General features: G+C 52.8%; 1 protein-coding gene across 4 annotated transcripts in view; it reads right to left on the reverse strand.

Moving 5' to 3' along the window:
* The window catches only part of EPHB2 (EPH receptor B2), a 135,460-nt gene extending 122,327 nt beyond the window's left edge, over positions 1–13,133 (reverse strand). For all 4 annotated transcript variants that reach the window (XM_027702960.1, XM_027702958.1, XM_027702959.1 and 1 more), the window contains exon 1: positions 13,115–13,133. The gene's annotated coding sequence lies outside the window, so the exon portion shown is untranslated. The remainder of the gene's footprint in view (positions 1–13,114) is intronic.
* Positions 13,134–13,634: the final 501 nt, after the last annotated feature.

The raw sequence follows: 13,634 nt of genomic DNA on the forward strand, positions 1-13,634 counted from the left end.
GGGGGGGTGGCGGGGGGGGGTGTCCCCGGGGATGCCCCCGCCGCCCTTCGCATCACCCGCGGTGGCCGCGGGCCGAGAGCTGAGCATCTCCCTCCCGCGGGGCTGAGCCCACGCCGCTGCCCAGCGGGGCGGTGAGGAGATTCCCGGCCGGAGAAGGGGATGTATCCAGCAGGATGAAAAAAAAAAGAAAAAAAGGAAACAAAAATCCAAGGAGTTGGTAAAGCCGTGGCTTGTTGCTGGCAGCCCTGAGCAGCCCTCCCTCCCCACCCCAGCCCCCTGAGACCAGTCCAGGTGGAGACGGAGCAGGAATTCCCCCCCACTTCAAGTGTGGAGCAGTTGTGAGCTGGTCACAAGCCCCACTGCCACCACTGGGGTCAAGCAGGACCTTCCCAGAAAGTGCAAGATGAGACCCAGCTCCACCTCTGCATCCCAGCACTCAACAGCCCCAACTCCCCTCAGTGCCTGGGAGCCACATCTGCCCTGTGGGCATCTCCTATCTCTTCAGGACATAGCAGGAGGGCTGGGATCAGATGGTCTTTAAGGTCCCTTCCATCCCAAACCATTCTGTGGATCTATGACATGTGTGACTGCTACCAGGACAGTTTGCCCCACGAGGTCCCTCTACCACCACCCTGATGTCTCCTCCCCCCATCCAACCCTCCAGCATCCACGTTGTACCCAGCAGTGCCCTCTGCTCACCCCCCATAGCTGTGTCCCAATTTCTGCTGGCTGGGAAGTTGGGTCAGATGCGTCCTGCGAGAACCATTTCTGTCCTGGAGAATCTTCTCAGGGAGGTCACACCCTGAACACGGAGCTCTACACAAGCTGTGCCAGGCTCGTAGGCAGGACCTGAAGACCCACTGGACTTCCAGGATGGACTTCTGTCCTTCAACTCACCAAAGTGTCACATGGAAAAGACAGTCTAGGCTCCACTGTGCTCTTCCTTGTCCCTTTGCTGCACCAGCAGCTTGAGCACCTTGTCTTCCATGCCTTGACTCGTCATTTCTGGCTCCAGGAAACGATTCCACAGGAGTGTTTAGAGGAGGTCATAGCTCCCTGGCAGTTTTGGCAATACATGTGAGCCAAATGTGCTTCCCCAGCTCCATGTGGACAACTGCAGGCTCTGATCTGCTTTGGGAGCTCCTGTCACTGCAGATGTTGCTGCTTATCCAGGTTGACCCCACGTTCAACACAACAGCCTCTGGAGAATCCTGTGGCCCAGCTCCATTGTGTGTGGAGAAGCTTTCATCTTTAGTGCCTCTGTAGGGAACATTCTTGCATGGAAGAAGGAGGCTGAAGGCAAGGACAGCCAGTGACCTTGCTGCTCCTGCCTCCAGAGGTTTTCCTCTCCAGGGCTAGAATCCCAAGGATCCTCAGCACGCATTCCAGCACTGTCCCAAGCTCCCCCATTTCCCAAGCTCTTTCCTCACTCTCTGTTGCTCTGGAGCAGTCAGCAATGTCCATCAGATGTTTGAAAGCACTCACCACTTCCAAACTCTTCCAACCCTTCTTCATCCCAGGGCTGTTGTTGTGTCCTGCAGTGCTCTGAACAGGCATATCCCTGAGGATCCACCAGTTCTCCAAACTAAGAGCCAAGAGCAGCAGCCCTGTCCATTTGACACCCAGACCCTCTGGATTTTCTTGCAGCACTCTCCAGTGCTGCACTGCTAGACACAACGGGAATTTTGTTCCAAAGGAACAGCCACTGGAGACCTCCTCTCTTCCCCTTTAGCATTCCCTTAGGCTGTTGCTGATGGAGATGGATCTTGGACTATGCAGATGTTGTCTGGCTGCTGCACTGACTTTGAAGTTCTTATGTTGCTCCTTGGAATCTGTTTTCTGCCCTGAAGATGCTCTTCAGGGTCAGTCATGAACTGTGAGCACTGGTCCCACCTCGTGCCTTCTCTCTGCTCCCGGGAAGGGCGTTCTATGACTGTTGCATCCTTTTGGAATCCATGTAAAGGCCTGTCAAGGTTCCCAGTCACTGTCACAAACTTGCTGTTCCCACTGAAGGCGATGCCACCAGTATCCACCTTCTGACCTGAAGCCACAAGCCCCTCTGGTCACCAAGCCACTGGCTCTGAGCAGACCAGCAAGTGCCACAATGCCCCACGCTGTGACAAGTGACTCCAGACCTCCTCCAATGCCCTTCTCTGTGCCTTTCACTCGCTCTGCACCAGGTTTAGTGGCTTGGCCATGGATTAGGGAGCACTGTGTGTCCTCAGCCAGCCACCACACTGTGAGCTGATGATGCTCTCCTTGCTGCCATCTGGTGACAAGTGGATGAGGGACTGTGTCACATGGATGTGGCCACCTTGGGAGTCAAGCTATGTAGGTTTTACTGGTACTTGCTGCCCACAACTAACCCTTGGGCAGCACTACAGCTGCAGGAGGCTCAAACCCTGCTGCAGAGAGCATTAGGTAAAGCCTTGATGGGGTCACAAAAAGGGAACAGGCACCCCTCCAGCTGTACCTAAGTGTTAGTTTACATCAAAAGATGGTTCTCTGGTAGACAGAGCCAGGAGAGATGCCATCTCCGGGACATTAAAGTGGGTTTGATGGTGACGCATTTAATGCAGCATTTTCAGTTCCTGGTGCAGGAAGAACAGGTTCCATTTGCACATGAAGCCCTTGGCTCATCACACCTGGAGGAGGTGACTCCCTCTCACCCTCTGCAAGGTTAAAGTCCAACCTTTGACCCAACACCACGTTGCCTACTATACCACAGCACTAAGTGCCACATCCAATATCTTCTTAAACACCTCCAGGGACGGTGACTCCACCCCCTCCCTGGGCAGCCCATTCCAGTGCCTGATCACTCCCTCTGTAAAGAATTTCTTTCTAATGTCCAACCTAAACCTCCCCTGGCACAGCTTAAGACTGTGCCCTGCTGTCCTGCTGCTGGTTGCCTTGGTCATCCTTGGTGATGCCAAGGAGCCTCAGCTACCAGAGACATTCAGGAGAGGCTCTTGTGGTCCAGGGAAGCTACTTGGTCAATCTCAATGCCCCAGTCAAGGGAGAGGGCAGTTTATTTGGGATGGGAGAGATGGAGAGTGAGTCCCAGGGTGGCACCTGGAGCAATAAATCTGTCTGTGAAGTCCCACCAAGAGCAGGCAGGGAGCTGGTCCGGGGCCACTGAGAGACACCCTGCAGGGAACCAGCACCCTTGGTCATAAACCAGCTCCCTTGGTCACATCTCTGCATGCAGGAGGAAAGCTCTCCACCTCTTGGCTGAATCTCTTGAGCTCTGAGGAGCCTCGAGCTTCCAGGAGCAGGCTGGGAGGAGGAAAATATGAGCATATTTTTACAGAAATTGGAGTCTCCCTGCAGCAGCGAATCCCGTAAAAGCAAAACCCAAGTGAAAAGCAACTTCAGCTGCTCTGGCTCTGGCTGTGATGGGCTTGGCCCCAGGCCAGTGAGTTAATTCTGCCTATTAACTAATAGTATAGTATTGTCGGTAAAGATTCATTGCTAAACTTATGTTTTTAAGATATCACTTATCATTTAAACACTTAACTCTTGATCCTCGAACATGTACAGGCACCATGTAGCCCTGCAGCCATGCTGCAGATAACCAAAGCCACCGCTGGCTGGGGAGGCTGGGCAGTGTTTAACCCTTTTTCCCCTCTTTGTTTGAATGATAAATTGTCTGAAGTAGCACTATCCAGAGGAGAGCAGGCCCTCCCGCTCAGGGACCGCATATTATCACCTACTTAATGTTCCCCAGCTCAGCAGGGGTGGAGGAATTGTTCCCGTTTTTCTAACCTCTGAGAAGGGTGTGTGAACAGCAAGAAACCCCACGGATATCTGTGACTGCAGCCTGTCACCACCGACGGCCTCCCTCTGTCCTTCCTTGCCTTTCCCCAGCACCTCGAGTGCTCTGCAGGCTGAGGGAGAAGCAGGTCAGGTCCTTTGGGGGGAAGGCTGGGAGCAGGAGGGGCTTCCCACCACCAGGCTGAGCCTCGGGTGCTGCCCAACGCCTCACAGCTCAACATCCCCGCTCTGATCTGTCCCATAAAACACAACTTTCAAGGATCTCAGACCTCTCCCTCGTCAGCCCAGAACAAACCAGCACCTTTACCGGGTATAACCAGTCACTGTCCACTACCCAAGCAGGCGTTGGCTGCAGCCCCCTGCCCTCCCCACCCCACTGGGGTCATTGTGGTGAGGTTTCTCTGCACGCAGTTAAATCAAGATAAGGCTTTTACATCCCTTTATGCTCGGTGAGGGCACCTGGCCCGGGGTGACTCCAGCTGAAACACGACACTGGACAGCCCACCTCACTCAACCTGTTTAGCTTGTTGCAGGGACCTGTGGAGGGGGGAACCAGCAGCTCCCTCTCCCCTTCAGCTCTTTCCTCCGGCGTTTCTCAGCTCATCTTTTGCTTCCTGAGAGATTCATGTGTGCAGGAACTCTGAGCTGCTTGGCACCAGGGAAGGGGGAAGGTAAGAGGACGGCACTGGGCAGCTGAGCATCGTCCTGCACTGGGACCCCCAGGAACGAGGCAGAGCCACCGAAAAGCTTCAAGCCACGATTTAATCTCTTAAGGGTGGCTGCAGTGAGGATCCAGGATCAAGGAGTGGAAGGTAACACTGTTCCTGTTGCCGTTGCAATGTTTGAAGTCTGAGGGTTTAGCTAAATTAGGAAGGGAAAGTCAACTGGTAGACGGCAGTAATGGTTTGGAGAGTTCTCCACTCCGAAAATGAATGAAACTTTTGAATGGTAGCCATGGGAACAAATTAAAGAGAAGAGGTGCTTTTGAAGCATTTAAAATAGATTTAGAACTGTAGAATCGAGCAGGAAATTTGGGATATTTTGTTCAGCAGCTAATTTGGACCCACGTTCAAAATTAAAAGCAGATTTTGGAAAAATAAAGTTTGTAAAAGTGTCTCCTTGGGGACTGCAAAGATGTCAGGTCTTCTTGAAAAAAGTTGTTTTGGTAAATAAGCAGGACCTTAGAGAGACAGAAAGGGAAAATTTAAATAAAACATTGTATTACATATTTATTTTTAAATAAAACCAATATGATTTGTAGAATCATATGACCATTAAGGTTGGAAAAGACCTCCAAGATTATCGAGTCTAACCTTCAACCAAGTACCACCACCTTTTCAGAATGTAGAGAAATGCAATCATCAAGAATATAAAGTATCACTCTGTTTTAAAAAATACATTTAAGAACGGGTATTTAGATATACTGCAAAGAATAGGTGGAACCATCACCAAAATATCATATTATATATATAAACCTAATCCAAAATACTTTACAGCAATGAGGCGTGACTGGCAGAAGGTGGGGTTTGTATTCTGGAAGATATTTTCATTTTAGTCCTTGATTATAGCCAGAAATAGCAATGTTAGAGAATAAATCTGCCCAGTGGGTAACCTCTGATGAAAAACTGCCAGGCATTACCTACTGACAGGGGGAACGACATAAAAGGATGCTCGGTTTAATTGCTGTCATTTGTAAAGACTTCTTTAAAAAAAAGGATGTAACTCAAGCTAGTTTGTGGCAGGGAACCCAAGGTCCAGAAATCTTCAAGAAAATAGTTTTAAAGTCGTCGAAAGGAAAGTAAAAAAAGCTGAAAAGTCAGACTCAGGTCTGTGTTTAATACTATAAAATTACAGGGTGGCATCTTTGAAATTGAAAATGCTGAAATGGCGTTTAATAGGAAACCAGGGAGAAAACTACCTGGTATTTGTCAGTGCTGGTGTTAAAAGTAGGAGCTTTGCAAATGCATATGAACACCATGAAAAAATGCAACATTATGTGTTAACACTGAAGGCACTTGAGAGCAAAGTGCTCTGGTGCCCCAAGACAGTGGCAGGTTATGAGAAGGCAAATACAGGATCAGAGGCAACAGCCTGGTGAGAAATTGCTCTTTCCTCTTAAGAGGTGATTGCTATAGAAATACAGACCTGAAGGAGGCAACCACATCTCCTTCCACAGAAGGAGGGAAAAGAGACAGGTTATCACAGCCAGGCTGGATGGGGCCCTGAGCAAGCTGGTCTAGAGGAAGGTGTCCCTGCCCATGGCAGGGGAGTAGAACTCGGTGCTCTTTAGGGTTCCTTCCAACCCAAACCATTCCATGATTCTATCCATGCCTTTCCAAAGGGAAGCAAGCTACAGGAGATGTGGTGGTGCAGAGAAAGCAGAGCAGCGTGCAGGCAAACAGGCAAACTCCCCCCCCTCCCCGGAGGTCTGGAGATGAAAGGTCAGGAGTCAGCGGGAATGGGGCTCGTGCTGCATGATTGGCATTTCCCATTTTCCCTTTGGGTCTCGGAATATCCATGTCATTAAGGCCTGGACTGAAATGTGACTGAACTGGAACAATTCCTGCAGAGTGAGATGGATGGCAAATACATGCACAGGCTCCTCATGCTGATATTGACTGACTTACCATTTTTTTATTGACAATTTATCAGAATAATAATCTCTAGCATTGAGTTATCATAGAATTATAGAAGGGGTTAAGTTGGAAGGGACCTTAAACTATATCGAGTTCCAACCCCCTGCCATGGGCAGGGACACCTTCCACTAGACCAGGTTGCTCCAAACCCCATCCAACCTGACCTTGGACCCTGGGGATGGGGCAACCACAGCTTCTCTGGGCAACCTGTGCCAGGGCCTCACCACCCTCACAGGGAAGAATCTCTTCCCAATATCCCATCTATCCCTGCCCTCTGGCAGTGGGAAGCCATTCCCCTTGTCCTGTCACTCCAGGCCCTTGTCCGTAGAGGGAGGGGAGGCATCCCTGCAGGAGTGTTGGCTGTGGTGCAGGAGCAGGGACCTGCTCTGAGCCTTGTCTGTGTCTCTGGCAGGGAATGGAAGGAAGTGCTGCCCAATTAACCGAGATGGATGGAGCACGGCTGCCCCTGGAACAGCCTGTCCACCTGCTCTTTGGGTTGCTGCCCTGGCCAGCCTCCCGAGGGGCCTGCCAGCAAGAAAGTTCTCAGCTGACTCCTGGCACCTTGACACGGTGCCACGGCACCGCTGGGACAGGGGCAGAGCTGGTAGAGAGGCCATGGCACAGGTCCCTGCCCTGGGCACCGAGCACAGGAGGCAGCAATGGTCTCAAAGCTCATGGGTTCATCCTTCCCTTGAGCCTTCAGTGTGGCCAATGGAGGAGGCTCTTTGCTGTTTTCCACCCAAGGCTTGGTCCTTGCAGCTCCTGGGATCCCCTCGGCCCATTGGCATCAGCATCCTGCCTGGACTCTGTGGAACTTCTCTTTGAGTCTCCCTCTGGGGACTCTCATGAGCACCTGGAGCTGCTGACTCCTCCTGCACCCACCGAGGTGTCCCTGCTCCTGCATGGCCATGGCATCGGGGCTGAGCATCTCACAACCATTCCTGGCACCAGAAGTGTAGAGGGTGCCTTGATGGGTGCTGTGGTGGCCATAAAATCCCTGGAAGACACAAAAAGCATGTATCAGAGGACAGTTGAAGACCTCAGGGTAAGTGCTATCTGCCAGGGGAGAGTCCATGGGGCTTCTCCAAAGGGGAATCTTGCTCCACCACTCCTCAAGAGCCCTTCAGCGTGGCAAAACACATGTGGTCAGTGCAGCCTGTCCCTGGTATGTGGTGGGAGTTCCAAAGGCTTTCCATTAAGTCCTTCACCAAAATCTTTTTAAAGAAAACAAGGAGCCAAGAGTATGAAGGGGGTTCCTTGTCATTTTAGTTGCTTAAGCAGAGAGGAGTAAGCAGAGGGAGGTCACCAGTCTGTCCTGCAGGGTCTGAGCTGGACCCAACAACAACAGCCCCAGAAGTGGCAGGAGTAGGAATGAGCAGGGAGGTGACAAAGGATGGGTGATGTCATGGGGAAAACAACCACAGCTTCACTTGCACAGTGATAAGGCTGCTCTCTGTCTTTTCCCATGAAAGAACCAAGACCATCAAAGGACACCTGTGTGAGGTCCAGGGTCTAAAAGATTGGGAATAAAGGAGTTTGTTCTTCACACAGGTGGGAGATGAACAGGGGACCTCCTCAGCAGAACTGTGGATACACAAAACTCACAGGGATTCAAGTGGAGGCTGGAGAAGCTCTTGGAAGGAAAAGTCAGGAATGAATAACACACAGGGAATTAAAATAGTTTGGAGGTAAGGGAGAGCAGGAGGGGCTATGGAGGCAGGGATGTGCCAGGCTGGCTCTGTGCTGAATGCATTGCTTAGCAGGAATACTGAGGAGGAAATAAATCAGCCCCTGATTTACCTGGGAGGACAGATACTTCTTCTCAACTGGTTTTTAATTTGGACTCAATTTCCAAGCCCGGCTGTTCAGATGTCTCTGAGATAAGTGATCTGTGTAACGTCTCAGTCAAACAGGATTTTCCTTCTTTTCAGACAGCAAAGCTGTGCTCTGTAAGTGGATGTTCCAGCTAATGAGGTGTTAAGTGTAGAGAGAATCACAAGTACTTGAGGGCAGATCCAGCTGGTAGTAAAACCAACAACCAGCACCAAGATTGTCCTCAACTTCCAGGCACAACCTCAGACAAAGATATTGTCCTAAGGGCAGGACCGAGGGAAAACTTGGGAAATAGAACCACAAAAATATGGCCGTATTGCATGTCGGCTGCATCGTGTGGCTCCACGTGCTCCCTTTCCTCGGGCCAAAGGAGGAGGCTGATGACAAGGGACAGACAGAAACAGTGACTTTCAGCTTGCAGCAAGGGGCCAGGTAGGAACAGCCCCCAGAGTCCTGAAATACCAAAGTTTGCTGAAGAAACGTCCACAGAAGATGCAGTGGATTCTGTCAGGGAGGTTTAGCACAGGTATCTGCTCCCAGGAGAAGGGAGCTGTCTGAGCCTCAGCTACGTGCCTTGGCTGCTCATCAACCAGGCATCCTCAGCAGTATCCTCAGCACTGCAGAGGAACAGGGTGAGCCTTCAAGCCGAATTTATCATCTGCCCACTTTGTTTGCCTTTGGAGCAACCCAAAAGCCCAGCTGCACCCACACTGAGTAGCCCTGGTCTCCATCCCTCCACAGTGGAGGGCCCAACCACCTCCATCTGTCCTCTTGCTCTGTGCACAACAGGCCCAGGAGCAGCAGGACCACCTGGCACAAGGACAGGGGGGATGCACAGGCTCTGAAGTGACCTGGTCCTCAGGTCACAGAGTCAAAAAATCACACTGGTATTCTCTGAAAGGGACTTTCTTAATATTACTCCGTGGACACAGGCTCAGCTGGCACATCAGAGGGACATCAGGATTAGGGAGGAGACCAGATGGGGCAGAGCAGTGTAAATGTCCTACAAATGCAATGTCAGGACACACACAGATGTCTTAGCAAGGGACCTGAGCATGGGGGATGGAGGATCAGAAAGAGGCAGGAGAAACACAGCAGGTTAGCTACAAGAGCAGCTTGTGGCAGATGTCCTGCTGGTGGATGTTCCAAGTGGTGCTGAGATCCCACAGTGCCTCAGGGTGGGTGATAGGACACTGCCAGCTCCAAGACTCACCCAGTGTAAGGAAACCTGGGGTTGCAGGAGATCCCTTGGAGCGTTTCCAGGATCTGGCCAGACACAGCCATGTCTACCCTGACCTGGTGGGTCACATGGGTTTCCACCACCACCTCCAGGATGTATGGGTATCTCCTGAACTGACCTTCTCTGGGACACAGCTCATAAACAGCAGCAAAAGCAACAGCAAATTATTCCTGCAGTGCCCAAAGCTACATGGATATGGACATGGATATGGTTTAGTGGCCATGGTGTTTGATGGAAGTTTGGACTTGATCTTGGAGGTCTTTCCCAACTGTAATGATTCTGTCACTCTGTGGTTCTGTTGCTGTCCCACTGCTGCAGGTGGATAAAGACACATCTCTGGATCAGGACAGACCTCAGGAGCAGGGATGGGAGAGCTGGGAGAAAGGCTCCAGCACCAGGAGCCTCCCTGCTACCCAGCATGGGACAGCACTTGGCATGGGCTGAGCGAGGTCACCCGTGGATGGAGCCCTGGGAATAACACAGGACTGGCAGAGTGCCAGCATCTCTTACAGCACCGGGGCTTATCTTTAACGATAACAACCACGGCAGCCCCACCTTGCTGGAAAATACCTGCCCGGTGCTGGAATCCTGCATCCTTAGACAGAGCCAGGCATCCTGCAGGAGCTGAGCCGTGTTATCTGCCGGAGGGGGATTACGCTGGGAAAATGGCTCGTTGGGGATTGTATATTAACAGGATATGCTCGGCTAGTTGACAGGAAGCAATAAAGTAATTTGAAGGAGACTGGGAGAGAGTGTGTGAGTTCCTGCGTCTGTGTTAAATCACGGCACTAGATAAGCAAACAGCGCGGCCCCGGGGCGGGGGGAGCGCTGCCAACAGGGACACGGCCGGTGCCAGAAACCTCCGGGAGCTGCCGCGAGTCCAGCTCCGAGGCAGCGTGGCAGCCAGTGGGATTGCAATTACAGCTCTCCCATCCCTGCGGGATCCCGTCCCTGTCACCGCAGCACCACGAGGATGCAGGAGTGGAAGGAGAGCATCACTCAGCAGCCCAGAGACCTCGGTGGCTGCCTGCAGGAGCCCATCCCACCCGCCTTTAGGGGCTCCAGGAAGGAGCTGCTCCTCCCAGCAGATCCAGGCCTGCCGGAGGAAGGGGGAGGAGAGCCAAGACAAGAAATATGTGCAACTGCGGGGAGCGACGCTGCACGAGCTGCTGAGTGAAGGGCGAGCCAGAGTCTGCTGCGAGGATGAGGGGAGAGGGGGCTGTCGGAAAACATCAGGCACTTCGTATTTGGCAGCTGGCGTGGATGGAAGCGCCCTGCCCGGATCCTGCCCGGGGGAAGCGGAGCCTGCCGTGTGTGTCAGCCAGCACAGCACCTGGCGCTCAGCCTCCCACGTCCTGCTGGAATCACACGCAGCAAAATGTCAGCAGCGCTTCTTGCTCTCGTGGAGGCTTCGCCGGCCTCCAGGAGGGGATGTTCGATGCCTTCTGATGCAATCTCTGATCCTTTTCGTCAGGGATATACTTTCGCCCGCCAAGCGATTGCCTGGGAGCTCGCTGCCACAGGATATGAGCTCCACGGGATCAACAAAAGCGTGTCTGCGTTTGGTGGGGGCTGAAGGCACTCAAAGTGTTCTCTTCAGAATAAGAGAAATAAAAAAATCCCATATGCTGCCTTCCACCAGAGGCACAGAAATCCACCCCTGACTCTGGATCAGTGCCAAACCTTTTTTCCCCATGTGCCAAGGGCTCCTAGCCAGGCTGATGGGCAGGAAGTGGAATGGGGCTTGGAGCAACCTGGTCTAGTGGAAGGTGTCCCTGTCCATGGCAGGGGGGCTGGAATAAGATGGCCTTTAAGGTCGCTTCTAACCCAAACTGTTCTGTGATTCTATGAAAGTACCCTTGGCAACAGTTCATGCCAAAAACTGCATCTCACCATGAAGTGCCTCACACTGCCCTTCTCAGAGCTGGTCTCTTGGTGCGTGGAGCACTGTCCAGTGGGCATCAGACACTCCTGAACCTGCCCAGCATGTTCTACAGGGCTTGAGCACTCACACTGCTGCAGCTCTGCTATGAGGAGCTTCCCTGGAAGCTGAGGGCGTGATGCAGGTGGAAATCTGCAAGCACTGGAAAATAAGCCCATGACAACACTTTTCATGAGCATGTTGGTTGCATTCCATGGGGCATCATAAGCCCTTCCTGCTAAGGAGGCAGTGGTGACTGGGATAAGGGTGGAGGTCACTGGAGCAGAAATGGTTGGTCAGATACAGTGAGGTAGGGCCACTACCACCTTCCTCATTTTCTTTTTCAACATTCCCTCCCTGATCCCTGCACTGATGTTGGATCACCAGTGCAAAGAGTCACCGATGATGTTCTTGCACCCCTCCTTCCTCCCACGCAACTCACAAAATTTTTGGAATAGTCAGGCGGGACAAACACAACTTGTTCCCTGCCTGTGGAAGAACTGCTCCAGCTGGCTCTTCCAAACGCAGCCAGGCCAGCCAGAGCTCAAAGTTATCTGATGGTCACACTCAGCAGCCAAACCCCCGAGTCCTTCCCACAGACCTTTCCTGACACGATCTGGATGGCCCAGGCTGTGCTGGTGAGCCAGCTGGCTCCCTGCAAGGGTGTGTGGGTAGTGCCCAGAGCCTGAGATGACACCAGGAGCTCAGGTGAGGTGCTGTGCAGACCTTCCCATGGGCGTCACTCAGCAGACTGGTGTGGGTGGCCCGTGGTGCCCTCTGAGAGGCGGTGCCCTCCAACATCCCCATCTCTCCCTCAGTCTGTCGCTGTTTGTGTCTCTCACTGTCTCACCCTGGAGAGCCTCACACAGACTGTCTGACCTTCATCACCAGCTTGGCACCAGGAGTTACCCGACCTGCTCCTGAGTCATCTCTGCAGGCAGCAGAGAACAGAAGCCTCCAGATAATGGATGTACCCGTTGTTATCCACCCTGATCACAGGGACTGGGAGCTGCTTTGGAGCTCCCCAGGTGGGAATTAGCTGTACTCCTGCATTCCTGCTTCACTCCTGAATGCTTTCCTCAGCCACGTGGCTGGAATCCTGAGGTACCCTGATGGGACAGCCCAAAGCAGTCACATCCCAACCTCAGTCTTACTCCTGCCTCCTGAAGAGACCTGGGGCATCCTGATCTTCTTTGCCTCTCCAGCATTTTATTCTCGTTCCCTGACATCCCCACCCAGCTGCAGGAAAGAGATGTTCTCCCAGAGCATGACCCAACCACCTCGTGGTAGAATTGGAAGGGCTCGTGGAGCACTGGCTCCAGGCCACCAGAGAGGAAGGACCACTCCCTGGACTGGACTGGCTCCAGGCTAGAAGGATAGAAAAACTGCCTTGGCTGCAGTAATTAAATCCTTCACCCAAACGAGAGAGAGAACATCCCATCCTCCCCACTTTCCCCACAGTGCTGCAATGTGCAAGTCCCTGGCATCACTAGGCAAGCACATCAGTCGTCCCCCAGGGGACTTAGGCTGGACTTAGGTCACTTGGGCTCCGTCCTCGCTGTGTCCAAGCCTAGGCAGGGCTCCCAGCTCCTCTGGGTCAACTGTCCACTCTGGCCTAACCTTTTGGATCTGCTCACCCATGTCTGAGCACCTCAGCGTGGCTGCCCTGAGCCTGGGGGAGCAGGGAGCGAATTCCTGGGATAGACTGACCTGGTTTAGACACGTCCTTGGGCTCACCAGTGCACAAAGATTGCAGGATGAGCAGGAAAAAGAAGAGGCAAACCCATGGGAGACAGGACGTTTGCTGTCCTGCAGCACCAAGAAGTGGGTATCAATGTGTGTCATTTACTGAGTCAGCACCTGCTTCTAGGAAGGGACAGGTGTTTTCTCCAGACCAGACTAAAAGTGTTCCTGGCTTTCCCCCATCTTGGGAAGAAACATAAGTCCCATTAGCCTGGCTCTGCTTGTGTGGGATCAAGCACCATCATGAGCCCACTGGCTCCCCACCTGGCCAGGTCACTTCCATCCTCCTGCAGCTCCACCAGTTCCCAGCAGGTCTCCGCCGGTCAAGGCACCATTAAACCCACGGAGGGTGTTCCTCTGTGCCCAGGGAGCCATCGTGGCTCTTCTGTCCGGAGGCGCCAGGCTCTCTCCATGCCCACCTCGCTCCCATCTCATCCCCGGGGTCCAAGAGTGGTCGGGGGGGGGGGGGGGTCGGCCCTCCCACAGT

This window comes from Neopelma chrysocephalum, unplaced genomic scaffold (assembly GCF_003984885.1).
Source record: "Neopelma chrysocephalum unplaced genomic scaffold, ASM398488v2 Primary Assembly neopelma1_200, whole genome shotgun sequence".
In the NCBI taxonomy this organism is placed as follows: Eukaryota; Metazoa; Chordata; class Aves; order Passeriformes; family Pipridae; genus Neopelma; species Neopelma chrysocephalum.